Source organism: Catharus ustulatus, chromosome 10 (genome assembly GCF_009819885.2).
Source record: "Catharus ustulatus isolate bCatUst1 chromosome 10, bCatUst1.pri.v2, whole genome shotgun sequence".
NCBI lineage: Eukaryota > Metazoa > Chordata > Aves > Passeriformes > Turdidae > Catharus > Catharus ustulatus.
The window spans coordinates 15,711,892-15,730,609 of record NC_046230.1 but is presented as its reverse complement, the minus strand read 5'-3'; the positions used below and the strand labels follow the sequence as shown (position 1 = coordinate 15,730,609).

At 46.6% G+C, this 18,718-nt stretch overlaps 1 protein-coding gene across 3 annotated transcripts in view; it reads left to right on the top strand.

The window, feature by feature from the left end:
• The window catches only part of TP63 (tumor protein p63), a 98,044-nt gene that overhangs the window by 60,407 nt on the left and 18,919 nt on the right, over positions 1 to 18,718 (top strand). The gene's annotated exons all lie outside the window — the stretch shown is intronic.

Below are 18,718 nucleotides of genomic sequence, written 5' to 3'. Positions count from 1 at the left end.
GAGAGAGCATGAACTTTGTTATGCAATGGAAATCTTTTCATGAGGTTTTGCTATGTGCAGGTGTGTCAGATTTGTTATTGTAAACACAGCAGGATAGCTGCCCAAGTAAGAGCTTAGATCCTCTTGCAAATAGACCTGTGTATTGATACAAACGTTATGGTTTCCAGTTGTTCAAGATAACACTTAAACATTGAAACAAAACTTGGTGGAGCCACAGGAGGAGAGTGCTACTTCTCCCTCATTTGTTTTATTTTCTTTCTCTTTAAATGAACTCTGTGATTTTTCTTAACAGAACAAAATACTACATGTCTGATAGGAAGTAGTGTTTTATGGTCTGCTGATACATGTTAACTGCTGAAGTCCACCTAAATTCAGATTTGTGGGAGGGTGAAAAATTTGCTAGAGGAAACAGGAAAACAGCACCTGAAGGCTGACCTGGCTTTCCTAAACAAATGAGATTAGGACTTGGGTCTACATTTTATGGCCCTGGTGTTTTCCCCATTAGCCCTGATAGCCACGCTGCCCTGGGGCTCCCCTCCCCACGTGTTGTGCCCTGGGGTGCACCAGCTCTCCTCCTGGGGAGAGGAGATGCTCTGCTCAGGAGCAACACTGCCTGCCTTTGGCTCCCGGCCCAGCCTCGGAGCTGCTCCTGCCCTGTGATCTAGATGTGATCTGGGGAACATTGAGCAAGTCATTCCCTCTGCCACCACTCCCCCTCTTCCCCCTTTCCACATACCCACCCTCTAATATAGAAACGTGATCTCCTGCTGTAAAACACTTAGACCCCTGATGTGAGATGCCTGAGGGGGGCAGCTGGACACTGCTACTTGCTGTGTGTGCCCTATCACTAGATTTAGCTTTCAGGCCTCTTCTTTTGCTTTGTTTGGAGGACATCAGAGTCTTTCTACAGACTAACTTCTGAGGCAACTGAAATGTGTCTTCTGTTTTCACTTGGGTTATTGCTTCCTCTGCTTGAGATACTGAGCTTTACCACCACTGGGCCTACCAGGTGTGAAAATTCCTGACAATTCCTGGGGGCTATTGGCTAGAGGGAAAGCCTGTTCCTGTAGGTGGAGCACAGTGCTGTACCAGTGCTGTGGTGCTGAGCCTTAACAATCTCACCCTGCCACTTGTCGGGGCTCGTTAGCTCAACTGTGTGAGCTGTGGCTGGGAGCTGGCTCCCTCCTGACCTTACAGTGGGAGAGAAGTGAGCCCAGCTTTGCTATCAGACCTTCACCCACAGCTCCTTGGACCCCCCTGTAAAGGGCAGGGCTGGAAGGGATTCCCGTGGGGAAGGGATGGGAGTGGAGCCATGGGCTTGGTGCCCAGCCTGAAGGGTGTTTGCAGAGCAGACAGCAGGGCAGGCAGTGCGTCCTGTCTGCATTGGAGCATCAGCATCACCACAGGTGGGAGAGAGAGTCCTTCCCATGAGGTGTTTGTCCAGTGTCTGAGCACTGAATGATCCCTCTTCGTTAATCAGCAGGGTGGTGGCTGGTTTTGCAATGAGTTCCTTGTCTCCCATCTCTTCTCCTGCAAACCTCTCATACAACTCATTCTTAGTCATTTTTTTAGACCCATACTTTGTGAGTTCTTGTAGGCATATGAACAAACAGGACTTTAACAGAAAGGAGTCTGTGCACTTCTAGATATCCTAATAAAACCTCTTAGGGTATTGGCACTCACAAAGAAAGTGGTGAGGCCCTAGAAAATCTTCAGTAGTGTTATTATTTCTATGGGGTTTGATGAAGACAGAGCATGTGGACAGATTGCTTTGCAGTTTCTATAAGGGAGTCATAAATTTGACCTTTATTTGGCATTCCCTTTGTGTGCTGACTTCTCTGAGTCATTTTTACCCATTTCCTTTGCCATGCTTCTTGAGGTTGGAGTCTTTCTGGGCTTGTTTTTCAGCAGACTGATCTGTGCAAGATAAAGATGGGGAGAGCTGGGTTGTGCTGATGCTGCTGGCGTTGAGGGAGCGCTGCAGCACAGGCAGAGCAGCTACAGGGGCGAGATGAGTTCCAGAATGAATTTGCAGGAACACGTGCTGGAGGAAAACCATTTCCATGCTGCATGTCTGGTGTCAAGAGAGCGAAAATGCTCTGATGCTGTTTAGTTACCCTCTTGATCTCAATCTGTTTAATGATGCTATTTTGTTTCGGTGCACTGATATTTTGATGCATGTTTTGCAGTTCATTTCAGAGAAGCTTCCGAAACACAGAATTAATGGGGCCTTTCTCTTAAGTGAAGTGGCTTGGCAGCATGTTAAGATTGATTCTGTTAGTGATTGGGAATGACTGACTTGTGACCTCTTCCCTCTCCACCACACAGGCCAGAGCTGTTGGCAACCCTTGCCTCTGAACGGGGAGCTCCTCACCCCAGACATCCAGGATGGCAGAGTGTCCACAGTGACCCCAGTGTGACCTGCTTGCTGGGGAAGTCAGCATTTCTCTGCTCCCTGGAGGAGCAGAACTGAGCACGCAGGCAGGTGCTGCCTGCCAGGGAGTGGTGCAGGATGGCCAGGTATTCCTGCATGCTGGGGTCTCAGGGCACCTTGCTGCCTTCAGCCTGCCCAGCATGGCTCAGCAAGGATGTAGCAGTTCACTCAGCTTTTAAAAATGTTTTTCTTTCATCTCCCGCCCCCCCCTACCGCTTTTTCCACTGGCCATACCAATCTGATTACACCTTCGAGGGATCATCTGCCCCTAAAGCTTAATTAAGGAGCTCGTCTGACTCGTCACTGACTCACCTGCCACTGTATGAGCTCATGTCTGACTTGTCCTAGGAAGATAGTGAAATATGTCAGGCTTCTCTGAAATATAGCAGGTTTTTGTTTTATTGCACCCCTGACATTGCTGTTGGCTCCTGCAGAGGTGAGCAGAAAGATGACTGCCCCAACTTGGTTACTTTTATCTAAACTTAGTTGCTCGCCTCTTTGTGCCTTGAAAAACCAGATAGGGTTTTGCTTGCACAGCTGTAGGTACGTTAGAGTTAATAAAAAATATTAAAAATTAAATAACCTTTGAGTTTTGGCTTCAGGCAAACTAGGTGAAATGATGTGTTTTGGAGATGAATGCTCTTGCAGGAGGCAAGATGTAGCTTGCAGGAGAACATCTGCAACCAATCCATTCTGTATGAGATGGGGCCAAGACTTGTTTGTATCTCAGTACCTGTTCAAACATGTTATAGCATAGCAAAAAGAGGTTTTGAATGCATTGAGGAAGGGTGGGTAAGAAGGAAAAGAGACATCAAGCTGAATGTTTGCTTAATAGCTTTGATTTCTTCATTAAACTTTTAAGTACTTCAATAATCTGATTAGCCGCTTTCCGAGTGCGGTACAATTTTTCTTTTTTTTTTTCCTTTCTTAAAAAAGAAAAAACTCTACTCATCTTGATGCTGTGAGATGAGCTTGCTTTGTGACCTGGAGCAAATCTGCTAACTTTAGTTTGCTACTTTCTGTGCTCGGCCTGAGGACTGTTGGTGGAAGGATGTTCTGTAATGCATTTGGTCAAAGATGGTGCAGAGATTCAGTGACTAGGCTGGCTCCCTGGATCCTGGAGTGCAGCTTCCCAGTCCAGCTACTCCCGTCCTGTTTGTCCTGTAGTAGCTGAATGTAGCATGAACATCTTGCAACGGCAGCTTGCAGAGCTCATTTGCCTGCCTTTAATTGTGCACTTGAAATGCCTCTTTCTGAAGGCCTGTGGCAGTGGAGAACAGTTACATGACTCAGGAGTGGCTGGAGTGGTGAGGTTGGCAATAGAGGCTGTCATGCTGAGGTTCTCCTATTGTTGCACTGATGGTTCTCGTCATCTTATTGAGCTCTGCATTGGTTTGGAGGGTTTTTTTTTTTTATTAGACAACCCCAGAGATGTACATGCAGCTGTATTTCTGGTGTAGCTAGTGTGGGTGTTGAAGGTGCGACTGTGTGTGCCTGGGATTTGTTGTCAGTGGAATGTAGCAACTCAGATCTTTTTGCTTGTCTAATGGGCTGAATTTCTTCCTGGGCAGACAGGAAGACTCACTTGGGCTGATTAAGGTGGTCAGTGTGAACACTGTGCCTCTAAAATTCTCTCAGAGGAAAGAGACCTGCATTCCCAATGTTCTGTTCTAGGTAGAGATGGGGTTGTAATACTGCCTGGGTAGTATTTTGCTAGTGCTAAAAACCAGCAGACTGTTGAGGCTTTTTTTCTCCCTTTTTCTCAAACCAAATCTTGCTATGGCTTCACCAAAAGTGCTTATGTAGGTGGGTCAGCCCTGGTCATGTGCTGATCTTTGTCAAGACCTCAACACTGAGGCAAATTAAAGAACTGCAAGATGCACAGATGGCTGTCCTCTGCCTTTGATGTTGACAGGGCTCTTCCTCTGTGCATTGGCTCTTCAGAGGGAGTTTATTCTTACTCCCAAGTCTTCATGCCTTTGTTAAGTCCCTTATGACTCCTGACGCTGCTGCTCACATGTGTTCCCTGGCCAGCTACCAGGAGGGCCTCCTACAGCTTGTCCACACTTGGCAGATAAGCACACATGGGAGGCATGGCCTTGGGCTCCATGCAGCATTGCATGGACATGCAGGCTGTGCCTAGAAAGATGTGCTGTGTCTGTGTAGTGCTCTGGCACATTGCAGCTGGAATGTGATGGTTTAGGGACTGTGCAGTGATGGCTTGCTGTGCCTGAACTTCTTTTCCTGCATGTCACACCCAGCGTTAGCATGTGGCCAGCCAGCAGTCCCTGTAGCTGCACCATGACCATGAGCACTGTTTCCTTTTGCTTTGCCCTGCCAACTCATCCAGAGACAGTCAAGGCTGTGTTCAGGTGTAGATTATACCTCACTCCAACATGCTTAGGGCTCCAGACAAGAAGGATTTAGGTAGCCCTCTTCTCCTTCCTTGAGTTTGCTGTTGCTGGGGCTGCATGAAGGGCCTGATAGGTATTTCAAGCTGCCCAAATGGGTCTCTGTCCTGATGCTCTGGTGGCTTTTGCAGTCTTCCATTTCTTCCTTCACAGCTGGGTTGCTGTGACACTTTTGAGAAATAGCAGGGCTCATCTCTGGAGAAATCCTCTTCTGGGAAGAGTTTCTAAAGTGATTGACCATCTGGTGGTCTGTTTGCTTGCTTATGAGTTCCCATCCCAAAGTCACTGAGAAAGATCGCTGAAGCCACTGATGTCACTCTTAGTCAATCATTGGCTTAACACTCCAGTTTTATCCCTGTCCTGTGCAAACATTGCCTTGTTCCCAGAAACCTCTGTTGGCTCTTTATCTGAATTGGGTGATGTAATTATGCCTCCCAGCCCACTACTGCAGTGGGAAGATGGGTCCCTCTTGTTTCTGCAAAGAATTTTCAAGGAGCTTGCTCCTTGGAGCAGCACACATCAGACTCTGTGGGAATGGGGTGTTGGGGGTGTGTTTTGTTTAATATTTTTCCCCTTGGCTACACAAGCAGCTAAAACCTGTAACCTACAGGAGTTGGAAGCTTCATGCAGAAAATTAGCTTAGGTTGGTGGAAGAGTTGAGATCGCATTTTTCTTGGCTAATTAAAGGATTAAAGGTGCAGAGATTTAGAGCGAACTGTCAGTGTGCTGCAGAAGAGAGCCTTTGATGGTTGAATCCAATTTGAGATTAAACAAATTGCATTTAAATAAGAAGTACATGGCAACAGTTACAGTCTAGCTGGGTCTCTCCTCCTTGGTGTCCTTCAGGGTCAGGTACATGGTGTGTTGTGGCTAGGGCTTCTCCTGCCTCACCATCTTCCTTCCTCCCAAGTGCCTCCCTCTGGAGTGGTTCAATCTGTTGCCTCTGCACTTTGTAAAATTGTTTTGGTTTTTTTTCCTGTAACGCAGTGCTTTGTGCAAAAGAGCCTTGCACTCTACCTTACACAATAATGAACAGCTGTCTGTCACAGCAGTAGCATGGTCACATCCTTGCGTGTTTTGTAATATCTCTGATTCTATTCAGGGTTTTTGTGGATCCCGGTGCTTTGCTATCTGCAGCTGGAGAGCTAGATATTTACTTCCCTGTGAACTTTTTTCTGTTATTCAGTTGAGAAGCTGGTGGATAGAGTTGATTGTTTAAGGATGTCTTTCTCTACATAGTGGCTGGTAAAATTCTAGTAAGGCAGTGAACTTGTACAGGTTTCAAGTCCTTGCTTCTTTGATTCCAGTAGATTGTCTTCAATAAGCTACACTTGCAAATGGCTTACTTGTGCTAGTCCTAGCCCTTCTCCTGCCATTTATTTGGGCAGTGTTACACTCAGAGCTGCTAAGAGGATGCTTTTAAGTGTTACCATTGGTAGCACTTGCAGTGGTGCAGGCTTATGAGATTCATGGTAGGTATCTCGGAACAAAGCTTGCCTTCTGCTAGGGCAGGAATTCACCTGCACAGCACTGTGCAGGGCAACAGCCTGTTCTGTCCATGGAGACTTTGCACCTTTCTCTGATGCACCACATATGAGCTGTAAGGAAAATGGGAGTGCCAGACAGTGTGAGTGAATAACGTCTGATGTTGCAACTCTGTCTTGTTTTGTTCTATTTTGTTTTAGTCCTTTTTAGTGAGGAAGGGGCTTGCCTTTTGTTATCTGCCACCTGTGTAAGACCATGAGGGGGTTTTGTTGCCGTTTTGTTGTTGCTGTGATGATAAAGTCACAAAATTGAAACTGGTGAAAAATCTGGGATTCCATAATCACTCAAAAACATGGCATTACTTATTAATTGGGTGTGGTTAGTTGGGAAATCTGACTTTAAAATTATGTTTCCCAGGGAACTATTCCTGTTCTCATTGTTATCCAGTAACAAAGACTGCATTTTGGTTGGGAAAGCAGTCTTGCTTTGAATAGGCTAAGTCTTCTCACAAAGCATCTGTTGCTTGGGGTCTTCAGAGCCTGCATTTTGCAAATGAAGCAGTGCAGAGTAGTCAGGTCTGCAGGGACAAAAGGCTGTTTGGTGTTTTCCTTGGAAAGCTATCTTCAGGTTGTGGTTGCAAGGATTTGCATCTAAATCCACATGAATTCCTGTTATGCTTCCAGTTACATCATGCAGATGGCATTGTCTTTGGTACCAAGTGAAATAAATCAGTTGCTAGGTATTGAGAGACTTGATATAATCTATTTCCAATAACTTATAGATCTGTTATTATGTCATTGAGTATTTGGGTAGTCATTCTTTTTGAGTTTATGTAGCAGGCTTTTGTAGATCTGCCTGTGAAGTGTATCCAGGTCCATGCAAGCTTACTTTATACTCTTGTGCTTTCTTGCTGAAATTTCAGAGCAGCCTAAAAATCAGAGATCTGAACTGTGCTATGTTCAAGCCTTCCATTTCTTCTGTGACATGTTACTGCACAGTTCCCTTTGGCTTGCATATTCACTGGGATGTGGTTTTACACTCTACTCTTAGCGGACAGGAGATGTGAAGCTGAAGATTTGTTATTTCTCTGAGGGGTCCCTGAGGAAGGACTGCTGTTAACATTTTCTGGACTCCTTGCAAGCACTCCTCCCTTTCTAAATGCTGTTCTGTGGAGCAGCTTGCTTCCCTTTGCTGCAGTTGTACAGCTCCAGGGGGTATGAGACAAAATGGAGTACCCCAAACCTGCTATGGGCTTGTTGATCTTCCTAGCAGAGAAGATGCCACAGCATTGACCTCACTGGCTGGCTGGGGGCGAGGTGCTGTGTTTTTGAGCGGGGAATGTCCTGATGGCTACAGCAGCAGCTCTGGAACTTGATGAATTGTTTCCCACGGTACGTAGGAAAATCAAGGTCTCAGTTCAGTAAGGCACTTGAGTGAGTGCATAACCTCTAGCACGTGAATATTCCCAGTGAAATCTCTTGGGTTCTGTTGGAGTCAGCAAGGCTGTTCCCAACCTTAAAGGTAGGCATCTGCTTAAACACCTTGCTGAATCATGTCTTGACTTTGAAAGTAGGCTGAGGAGAAACCACATGAGTTGACTCAAGGACTGTGCTTAGCTAGGTCATTGAGGATGGAAGGAGAAGGCTAAGGAGGAGGAGGGTCTGGGTAAAACACAGATCCCAGAACTCTACAAATCCTGGTAATAGCTGACTTTCTTGCAATGCATCCCCAAAGCTTAATTGTGTGAATAAAAGGTTTAAAGGTTTGACTTAGTCACCATTCATCCTAAGTATTCTGGAGGTGCTGTCATGCTTTATTGATCTAACTTAGATCTGAGTTACTTTATGTTCTCAGTAAAACTATGACTTGCTTAGTTAGGTGTAATTTTTGTCTTTCCTAATCCTTATGTTTTCACTGTGACTCAGAACTAGAGTGTAGCCTCGTTGTGTCAGTGATTCCAGAAGACTGAGGGATGTTTGCAGAAATGGTTTGGTTCAGTGCGGATTCTCTATTGTCTGGGAAGAGAGGGCCCTTTTCTGGTGGTCCTCATGTAGAGGAAGAACATTTGTCCCTGCTTGGTGTCTCCGAGTTTGTTGCCTCGCTCACCATCCTGGCCAGAAAAGCTTTGCTGGCTTTTCACTTTAATTGTCAATGAAATGCTTGACAAGCAGGAGAACAATATTTGCATAGATGTAATTCTGGAAGTTGAGCGTAATGTGATCAGGAAATGGGACAGGCCCTGGCTGTTATCATGGAAGAGACTTGCTGGTACTTGCACTTAGTTTAAAATGTAATAAGATCTGACTCAGGATAGTTTCCTGGACGTGAACAGAGAAATCTCAATGCCATTTTGGCAAGGGTCTGGCACTACCCTTTCTGCACAGGAACAAAAGATTTCTGGCAAACTCAAAACTTTGTTCTGAAAGGGCTTCTAACAGTACACTGAAGATGTAGAGGAAAATGGTCTCCCTTGGAGCAGAAAAGCAGGGGCGTGTGTGTGTGTTTTTGGGACTTTCTTTTTCTGAGCTAGAAGCCAAGGAACAAGGCGCTTGCGTGCTGTGCCAGTGAAATCTCCCTGGGAAGACATGATGCTACTTGCAAGGTATGCACAAGACAAGACCAGAGGCGCCGCAGTGCTTGATTACTGTCAAGGACTCAGTTGGAACTTGCCTTTGCTCTTTGGCCTGCAGCATTTATGTAGAAATTGGGGACGCTGCTGCTTGCTTCCAAAGCTTTGCCTTGATGGGTCCTGCCCACATCTAGGCAGGGAGGAAGGAGCGGGGGGGCTCAGAGCCTATGAAGTAAACAGGAAAATTACTCACCTTAATGATTCATTTCACTGGCACTGCCACTTTGAGAGCCTGTCAGATTTAATACTTTCCATCTTCCCTTCCTTCGCCTCCCATAGGTGTGATTAATAATCTATTAGAAGGATGTGGAGGTATCTGCACCTTCCCTCAGGTGGAAGAAACAGGAGGGGAAGCAAAGTGAGTAGAAGAGGGATTGCCTTTGTCCGTCTGAGCCATGCGGTCTTTGTTGAGGGTGTGCATCCAGAAGAGCACTCATTTACTGACATGGTTGGTGGCCCTTTGATTTATTCCAGCTCACAGCTGAGCCCTTTGGCCTCCCAGTTAGCTACTAGCCCTGTTCCATGGGCTGCATTGGCCAGTTCCCCACTCCAGAAACAGTCAGGGAGAGGTCCTGCACTTGGTCACAGCACAAAACCGTAGCACTGTAGGAAGGCAAGGAAAAAAAATACTTGTATGTGAAGTTCTTTAGGGATTATTTGCTCTTTTTATCAAGTCTATTGTATCTGAAACCTAAGTCAAGAAAGAATGAATAGGATAGAAAATGTGGGCAAAGGTGTTTAGAATGAGAGGTCACAAGACATTACACCTTTTTTCAGCTTTGAATTGCTTGATCTTTCTTTCCTGAATCAGATTGAATGTGCAAAACTGGTTTGCATTTCCTGTGAGCCTGGCCATGCCCTAGCTGGGAAGATGGGCCAGTATTTGACATAAATACTCTTACCCTTGCAATGTGCTGACCCTGTGGTATTTTACAAGTAGGCCAGTCCTTTGGCATGAGCCAGAATTTGGGTGGAAATCTGTCACCATCCAGTAAAGTGTCCCACTTTCCAGGGTGTTGAATGGCTTGTGCAGTCTGTGGCAGGGTGCCTGATAGTTCTGGGGCTGACTCTGCCACTAATGTGCAGGCTTAAGATGTTGCTGATTGAAAAGACTATATTGCTGGATCAACTTTGTTGTTGGTGGGTTTTTTTTTAATGTGTTCTCTTGTCCAGCTTGGCTTCCCTCTGGTGTAACAGATACTGTATGAGTGACTCATTCATTTTCCCCTGGGTTATTAATGAAATCCCCTTATTTGCAGATGAAGGAACTAAAATAAGTTTTAGATGTCCTAGCATCTTACATTAGGCATTTCCTTGTACCCTGCTTCTTCCCGTGATCTTTAGCTGGTGTGCAGATAACTGAACCTGTGTCTGTATCACAAATTGCAGTGGACCCAAAGCTTGTATCTACTCTCTATGGGGCTGCAAGATCTGACCTGCTTGTCTGCGATTTCTACTGCTGACTCATGGGTTTGAAACCAGGTTAGAATTGGTGGGAGCAGACTAATTTTGGAGAGCTTTGGGATTTTTGCTTTGTTGTTTACTTTGTCTTAATTGAGCAACCTTTATGCATTGCTCTGCTTCTTCCCTCGTGGCTGAGTTCATTACCCTTTGGCTTTCAGCAGGGGACAAAAGTGACAGTGAGATGCACTAAAAATTGGTGTCTGGTTACTCCAGACAATGTTTCCTCTAGCTGATTAGAGCTTTTGGAGTTTGGCTGGTAGGATGGAGCATGCTGCAACATGTGAACTTGAAACAAGTGAGATCTGGGAGGCTAATAGGAAACACAGCAGCTTTCCTCTTTGGCTGAGCCTGAGGCAGATGACTGCAGGAAGATTGAATCCCCCACACCAAGCTAGGAGGTGGTTTGAAATGGCCAACCCAGACTTTACTTAAAGTAGTCCATGGGCACAGCAGGTTCTGGTGCTCAGTATCAGAGACCAAAGTGCATGAGTCAGGAGCATTATGTGGTGGGGTGGGTTTGCTGTTGAGAACCTGAATGTGTTCCTTATGGTTCATTTCTGGAGTCCATTAAAATGCAGGTTAAATCAGATCTTAAATTCAGGCTTGAGTTATCCAATTCCCTTACACAGAGGCACACTGACTTGAGCAGGTGGTGGTTAACAGTGCTGCCAAAAGTTAAGCATATGCTGAAGATTTTTTTTGCTATATCAAGTCCTGGAGGTTTTTGCCTGCAGCATTGGAGCATACATTCTGGTGTAATGAATAGAACTGCCTGGAAGGACTATTGGTTATGTCACTGTTGCAGTGTTCAGCTGCTCTGATGCTTGAGGTTATACAATCAACTTAGTTTCATGTAGGCAAATGTGTGGTCATATGTGTACTGTCCACTACTGCACTACCTGCAAGCAGGTATGTGTATTCTATAGAGATGCAAATATTTGTGACTCCAGTGAGGTGCTTTGTTAGCTGTGGGTTACCCCCTTGCTAGGGGAATGTGGAGTAACCATGTGTCTTTGAGAGTAGCAGGGCTGTGAAAGGAGGGAAGAGATGCAGTGGAGTTATTCACAAAGCTGCTTTGGCAGTCACTGTAGCAATTAAAAATTTTGCTGAATTGTGTTGTCTTAGTAATTAATGCTTAATCATTGAAGGGGATGTTTTGCAGATCCAATTTCAAGTAATTTTTTTGACTAATGTTGATCACCCCTCACTATTCTGCTGGAATTTAGCATCACAGCTATTAGGTGAGTTTGGGTAGAATGAGAGTGAACCTCGTATGCTTCTTAATGTTATATTTTTTGTGGTAGGGAGATAGGTTGCTCATTTGTTGTGCATTCAGAGTGGAGAAGCCACTGGTAGATGTAGATATCAAGGAAGGTCTTCAGTGTCAGACCAGCAGATTTGCTCTCATTTCATACTTCTACCTCATGTAACTTCTCTTGCAAAGCAATCTATTAGAAATGTAAATTACCAGAAATTCTTAGCATCTGAAACTTGCTTATTAATGCAAAAGTTTCAGTGTAGAAACTGGCAGAGAAACTGGACACAAGCAGTGTGTGAACTGGCTGCACAAGCTAGGGCCATTTGACTGCAGGAGTCTTACGATTTTCGTTTTAAATAAATTAATTTCAAAAATATTTAAATAATAGACTAGCAAAGGAAGATAACTCACAAAAACCAGAGTAAAGCCTTCCTTTACGCCTATCACTTTGTATCAAAAAATATATAAAGTTTGCCTCCAAAGTTTTCCATTTGAGGTTTTTTCCTGTTTGCACAGGATACTTTTCAGTTGATTCTTTTTTGTTGTCGTAGTTGGTTTTTAAAATGGTATTCAAGCTGAACTTCAAGAGGTCTTCATTTGTGGATGAAGTCAGTCTGTAGATATGAAACTGAAATGTAAAAGCCTACATATGTAAAGTTTTCACAGTTAGAATAATTTCATAGTGCAAAAGCAGTATGGGAAACAATCTGCTGTTTCTGTCATTATCATGGCTTTGCTGGCAGTGTTAAGCAGAGACGATACATCCTGATGGAGGTAGTTTTGAATGAAAACCACTGGGGAGCCTCAAGTGAGATGCTGGATCTTGTAATATGAAGGAATTACCTTTATTATCGTAAAGATGTGAGAATCTAGTAGAGGCTCTCAAATGGGTATTTTTGGGAATTTCAGGGGCTCTTCTATCCCATGGCCACGTGTGCATGTCCCCTGTTCATCCCTCCCCCGGGTTGGCTGTGTTTGCAGGTGGTGGGGTCGGGCCGGGAGCGCTGGGGACCCGCAGGAGCTGCTGGGGAGGGGAGCGCGGAGCTGTCACCTGCCAGGGGAGGGTGGCTGTGCCCCTGCCAGGGGGACAGAGCTGCCCTTGTCCCTCTGGCTGCCCTGCGGTGGCACAGCGCAGGAGCTCGGGGGCAGCGGCCCCTGAATCCCTGTCCGCAGGCTACGTTTCTCCGCTCCGCTCCCTGGCACCCCTCCCCTTCCCCGTTTACCTAAGCAGGTCAGCACACACACACACACTCACACACACACACGCACCCGCTGTTTATTTTTTTCGCTAAGGTTTGCAAAGCGCAGCAGCTGCCGGCGCCCCGGGGCAGCCCCGCCGCTCCTCCCTGCCCTGTCCCGGTCCGTGTCCCGGTCCCTGCCTCGTGTGCCCAGGGCTGTGCCAGCCCCTGTGCCGCTCCTCCCTTGCCCCGTGTCCCCATCCCTGTGCCGCTCCTCCCTTGCCCCATGTCCCCGTGCCGGTCCCCATCCCCTGCCCTGTGTCCCCGTGCCCGTGCCGGTCCCGTGTCCCCATCCCTTGCCCCGTGTCCCCATGCCCGTGCCGGTCCTGTGCCGCTCCTCCCTTGCCCCGTGTCCCCATCCCTGCCCCGTGTCCCCGTGCCGGTCCCCATCCATTGCTCCGTGTCCCCATCCCTGTGCCGCTCCTCCCTTGCCCCGTGTCCCCGTGCCGGTCCCCAGCCCTGCCCCGTGTCCCCGTGCCGGTCCCCAGCCCTGCCCCGTGTCCCCGTGCCGGTCCCCAGCCCTGCCCCGTGTCCCCGTGCCGGTCCCCAGCCCTGCCCCGTGTCCCCGTGCCGGTCCCCATCCCCTGCCCCGTGTCCCCGTGCCCGTACCGGTCCCCAGCCCTGCCCCGTGTCCCCGTGCCGGTCCCCAGCCCCGTGCCGGTGCCGTCCCCCCTCGGCGGGGGTGGCCGGGGGGATGCGGGGCCCACCTGCCCGATGTCAACATCCCGGCGGGCGAGGCCGGCAGGAATGTGCCGCTCCCCGCCCGGCGCAGGTAATTAATCCCCGCGACTGACAGGTGGCAACAGGCGGCCTTTGGCTGCGGCTCCCGCGGAAAAGCGCTCCGAGGAAGGATTTTAATAACTCGTCAGCTCCGTTCGTGAGCGCCTGGAGAGGCGGTGGGGACGGGGAGGAGGGGGCAGAGGAGCCCCAGGGGAAAATGAAGTTTAAGTCTTTGCGAAGGCGGAGGCCCTTGGGTGATTCACTGCCCTTCCTCAAGAGGGAAAAGAGTGTGACATGGTTTTTCCTTTGCCCCGGGGTGGAGAAATTTGGTAAATGCCTGCAAAGCACTGGTGGGGCTACATGAGCATCCCCTCCCACTCCCATGCTCCCGGGCATCCAGGATGGCTTGCCTTGCAGATCGGGGATGCCCACGAGCGTGTCTGTCTCTCTGGTGCCCCGGGCTGTGAGGCTGGGGCTTGTTGCCACACCTGGTGGGTCTGTATCACTGGACCTGTTGGCCATGCCCATGGTTTGAATGCCAGCTATGCCCACTAGCAGCAAGCTGTTGATTTTTCTCTGGAGCCTGGTGAGACAGAGAGCTTCAAACTGAAGCTGCAGTTAGTCAACTCGCAAGCCATAGGGTTAAGGCTATGCTGAGCTGAAGGTTAAATCTGGAAGGAGATGTCCATGTGTGCAGCATTCCTGGTACAGCTCCTCTTCACTGAGTGTCCTCTGGGTACAAACTGGTTCCTGAGAGTGTGTGTGTGCACACGTGTGTTTCTGATGTGCCCCCGCACACTCCCGGCAGTTTTTTGTACATGAAAAGTTAAATCATAGTCTAGCATAGCAAAAATGTTTAAGGTGCTTGTGAAAATTCACTTTTTGTTCTTAGTTGGTAGCCTCCTTTCTTCCCACTGCCTTTTGTTCTCCTAAATAATTGAAATATATTACGATTATTTTCTTTTTCTTTGTGACTTTCCTTGTTTTCATCTGTGAATACTTTGGTGCAAGTAGCTATTGCATTCCTACTCTTCTAACCTGTTCTTTTTTTCTTCCCCTTCTTTGGGAGTTAGTTTGGTAGGGGAGAAAGCATAGCTGATTGACAGCTTTGAAAACATCAGGTAAAATGAATCTAGTTAACTGAGTTGAACTAAAACATGACTACTTGAAAGAAGCTTGCAAAAGATTTGAAAGACCTGTTGATCTGAGCAGGAGGGGCTCAGGGAGCTGTAATGCCTTAAGCCAACCTCTGGGATCACCTTCAAGCTGACATCTGTCAGCATCTGTAGAGCTGACTGAACCCCACTCCTTTTAAAGATTTAGGAGCCATAATCCCACTGCTGGATCAGATGGTAAAACAGATATTAGAGGTAGATTTTGAAGGTAGTGTTTGGGGGATTTCACTGCATCAGTTTTGCAGAGGAATTGAATACTGAGTAAAAAGCCATTGTGGTGTGTATTGCATTGAGCACTTACTTTCAGGAGACTACAGTCCTTTCTAGCAAAAATTCTCCATTTGAGAGTCAAGAAGTGTTTTGTTTTTGCCTTTCAACCCTTTGTTGACACACCTTCAGTAGAAGGGGCTTACTGAGGACTCAGACAGGTGTTGGCTGATGGTAGCTAGTGTGTGTATTGTGATACTGAATTACCAGCCAGGATGCCAAGAGTGGGTAATACAGTATGTCTGCACAGGCAGGTGGGGAGAGCAGAGCTGCAGGCACTGGAATGTTTTATTCTTTCCTTTTAAAATGTGTTATTAAGCAAAAAGCTAAATTAATGACAGGCAGCAGTAAAACTCCAAAGAAAAGTCCAAGCCAAAGCTCTTTCCTCTCCCTCTTGAGCAGATAACACATTTCCAGGCTCAGGTCTTGTGCTTTAAATGGCTTTCAGGTCTGTACTCTGGTGGAAGGGGTGTTGCACTCCTCAGGCTGTTGGTGCATTCTTTGTTCCTACTACCACTAATGGGTGTTGTCGTCTTGTTAACTGATAGACTTGTTTGGTCTAACTCATTTTTTATATTTGTACTCCTAATCAATTTAGTTTTCCTACTCAAATGTATTGATTAATAGTCATACTTTGTATTTCTGGGAATTACTCATACAGTGAGTGTCAGTTCCCAGCAAAATGGTGAGCAGGGGGACTGTCACCTCCTGCAGGGTGGGGTGGTCTGGGATCCCTGAGGAGCAGCACCTTATGTGCCAAGAGGGTGATCCTTGCTTGCAGGCACTCTCTGAGTGCACAAACAGCTCCTGCCTTGGGTTTTCTTTCTGAAGTGCTTTTGCTTTGAAATCTATATACAATATCCTGTCTTGCTGTGTGGATATAGCGATTATCACTGATCCAGGACGAAGTCACCATGACCTAGTTGTTGGCATCTCTTTATGCCAGTAAATGGCTGTGCATCAGGTTACTCCTGGTTGCAGCAAAGCTGGCGGGGTGGGAAACTCGAGCTGCTCTCTGTCTGACAGCAGGTACCCCGTGGACAGATTTACACCGGTGTTAAATGACTGTCCCTTCAGTGATTACACGCTCACAGGCGGCTGTGCCTGGGGTACATGTGAAATCATGGCTCTGTGCCATGTCCCCAAGCCCTGTCCAGTGCCTGTGAGGCTTGAACTCTTGCAGTCAGGTGACAAAAAAGCACTCAGCCTCCTTTTGCCTCTTCTGACTCTGCTGGGCACTGCCCTTTAATCTTCCCATGTCCTGACTGTGCTCCAAGGCAGAGGTGGGCTCCTGGTTTCCCTCCTTCCCTGACATGCCAAGTTCAAGCTGTTGGCTGGAACCTGCAGCTCTTGAGTCTGTCCTATTTCTTTGTTGGATAGGCTTGTTTGTCATAACCCATTAGCTCTTGGCTGTGTGCTCCCTGTGAATTTAGGGTGTGGGTCCAGTACCTTCATTGATGGTTATAGAGGGGTCCAAGATTGGGTACCAAAGGGTGGATGAAGAGCAGATGCCTTTGTCTGCTCCCAGAGGGGCTGTGCTATTTGATCATGAACCTCTCTACCGTGCTGGTTTTGGGTACATCTCAGTCCTCTGCAAGCAGTGATTTTTGTTTTCCCCTTTCTTGTAACCCCAGCTTTCTGTCTTTTAGATATTATATGTAGAACTCCAGTCAGCACCACGAGTCTGATCAGTGACTGAGGGTGTGTATGTCCTTCCATTTGTTGAGTTCTCTGGATGCCAGCAGACACTGGACACGTTGCCTCCTGGCATGTGCCATGCTCTCTGTGCACCACTGCTCTTAAATATTGATGCTTGCATTTCTGCCCATTGCCTTTGGGTGCCCAATTTCTTTATGCTTCAGTGATGTTAAGGCATCCAAGTGATTACTTGACTTTTTGAGATTTTTGAGGCTTTCTGTCCTTGAAACCTTCACAGTGCTATGAGCAATCTGATGTGTTGAAGGAAACAATGCTTTACAGGTTTTCTTCCTTTTTAAATATAAGTAATTCTTTTTCTACCTCTTGAGATGAAAAGACAACATGGTGAGCTCATCCTTACCTTCACTAAGGAATTGCTTTTTAATTAAAAAACAATAAGAAATTTCAGGTTTAAGAGATGTACGATATAAATCACCATCTAGATCTGTTTCGCAACTTTTTTTTTGTAATTGTTTGGCGTGTTCCCCGTTTCCGCGGGCTGGGTAAATCCTTTGTGGGTTTAATCTCTAGCCTGCAGGCACATAAAATGCATTGCACAATTTGGCCTTTGCATTTTAAAGAAGTCTTTTTTTGTATCTTAAATACCTGTAGCATCTTCTCTGCCACATGGCAGGATGGCGTTGAGTGAGGAGGGAAGGGACTGGCTTGGCTTATGTTTAATCCCTCTCTCCTACCTGGTGTCTCTTGCAAGTTTGGTTTTTCCTGTGTTAGCAGTGTGTATGTTCTGAAATGCAAATAATCCCTGACTATCACTAGCTAATCCTTTTGCTGCTGCCTTGTGCACACGCTGGCTCTCCCTGTCCCGGTGGGGTCCGTGGCCACAGGGTTCTCTTGACCAGTATGAACCTGTCACTCTGTGTTTGAACAGCTGGGAGTGGGGCTCTATTGGCTCGTGGCTGCTAGAGACTTTTTCTTGTGAGGAAACAACCACCTTGGGGCTTTCACTTTTCTTTGTCTGCAAGAACAGAGGACAGGGAGATGGGGAAATGCCGGGAATTCCTGTGGGTTACATTGTTAGAGTTACAGGGAGAGCTCTGCACTCATGAATGTCTGAGTACCAGGAGAAGAATGAGTGCCTCTGAAGTAGGGTTCTGAAAAACCTGCCATATTTTGGAACAGCCTTGTACAACAGGGGAGACTGGAGAGTCTCCTTCATGTGAGATATCCAGGAAAATGGGTTTAAGTTGTGCAGTACTGTACCACTTGGGACTTTCCTTACCCTCCTCCCTGCTAAGCAGATGCTTTATTCTGGTGAGGGATTTTGAAAAGAAATCGCCAATTTCAGCCTTGATGTTTTGCTGAGTAAAGGTTTCCAGATGTGAGCACATGCCACAAAAATGCTGCATTAGTTTACTGTTTTAGTAGGGAACATCTTAAGAGAAATCTAATATGCTCGAAATTAGCACAGTGAATAAAGCATCTTGTTCTGTTCCAAGTGCTCATTGCACGGTGACAACCTCCCTTTTGGAGCCAGCTGCTGGGTTATGCTCTAGGTTATGGTCACCATGAGCTGATCTTTAGGTTGTTAAGCTCTTCTGGTCTTCAAAAAAAATGCTGTTGTTGGGTTGTTTTTTTTTTAACCTCATTTTTGGATGTAATGCTTGGAGTTCAGAAGTGAGTGGATTACTACAGCGATGTTCAGTAGATGTAGGAAATGGTTTTAAAAGGTGATTGAAATGTCAGATATTGTATGACTCCCAAATTGATCAGAGTCTTTTTTTCAAGTAGTGTTCAGTACTAAGGTTCATGTTTTTATTTAATCCCTCTGCAAGAGTAGGAGGGCTTCTTAGAAAACAGGATGAAACACTTTAATGTCTGTGGTTTTGAGTGCTTCCAGGATTACAGGATGCTGTGAAAAGAATAGCATCTGTTTTGTTAGGTGGGTAATAGGTGTCCCTTGCAAGAGGGAGTGTGTGCC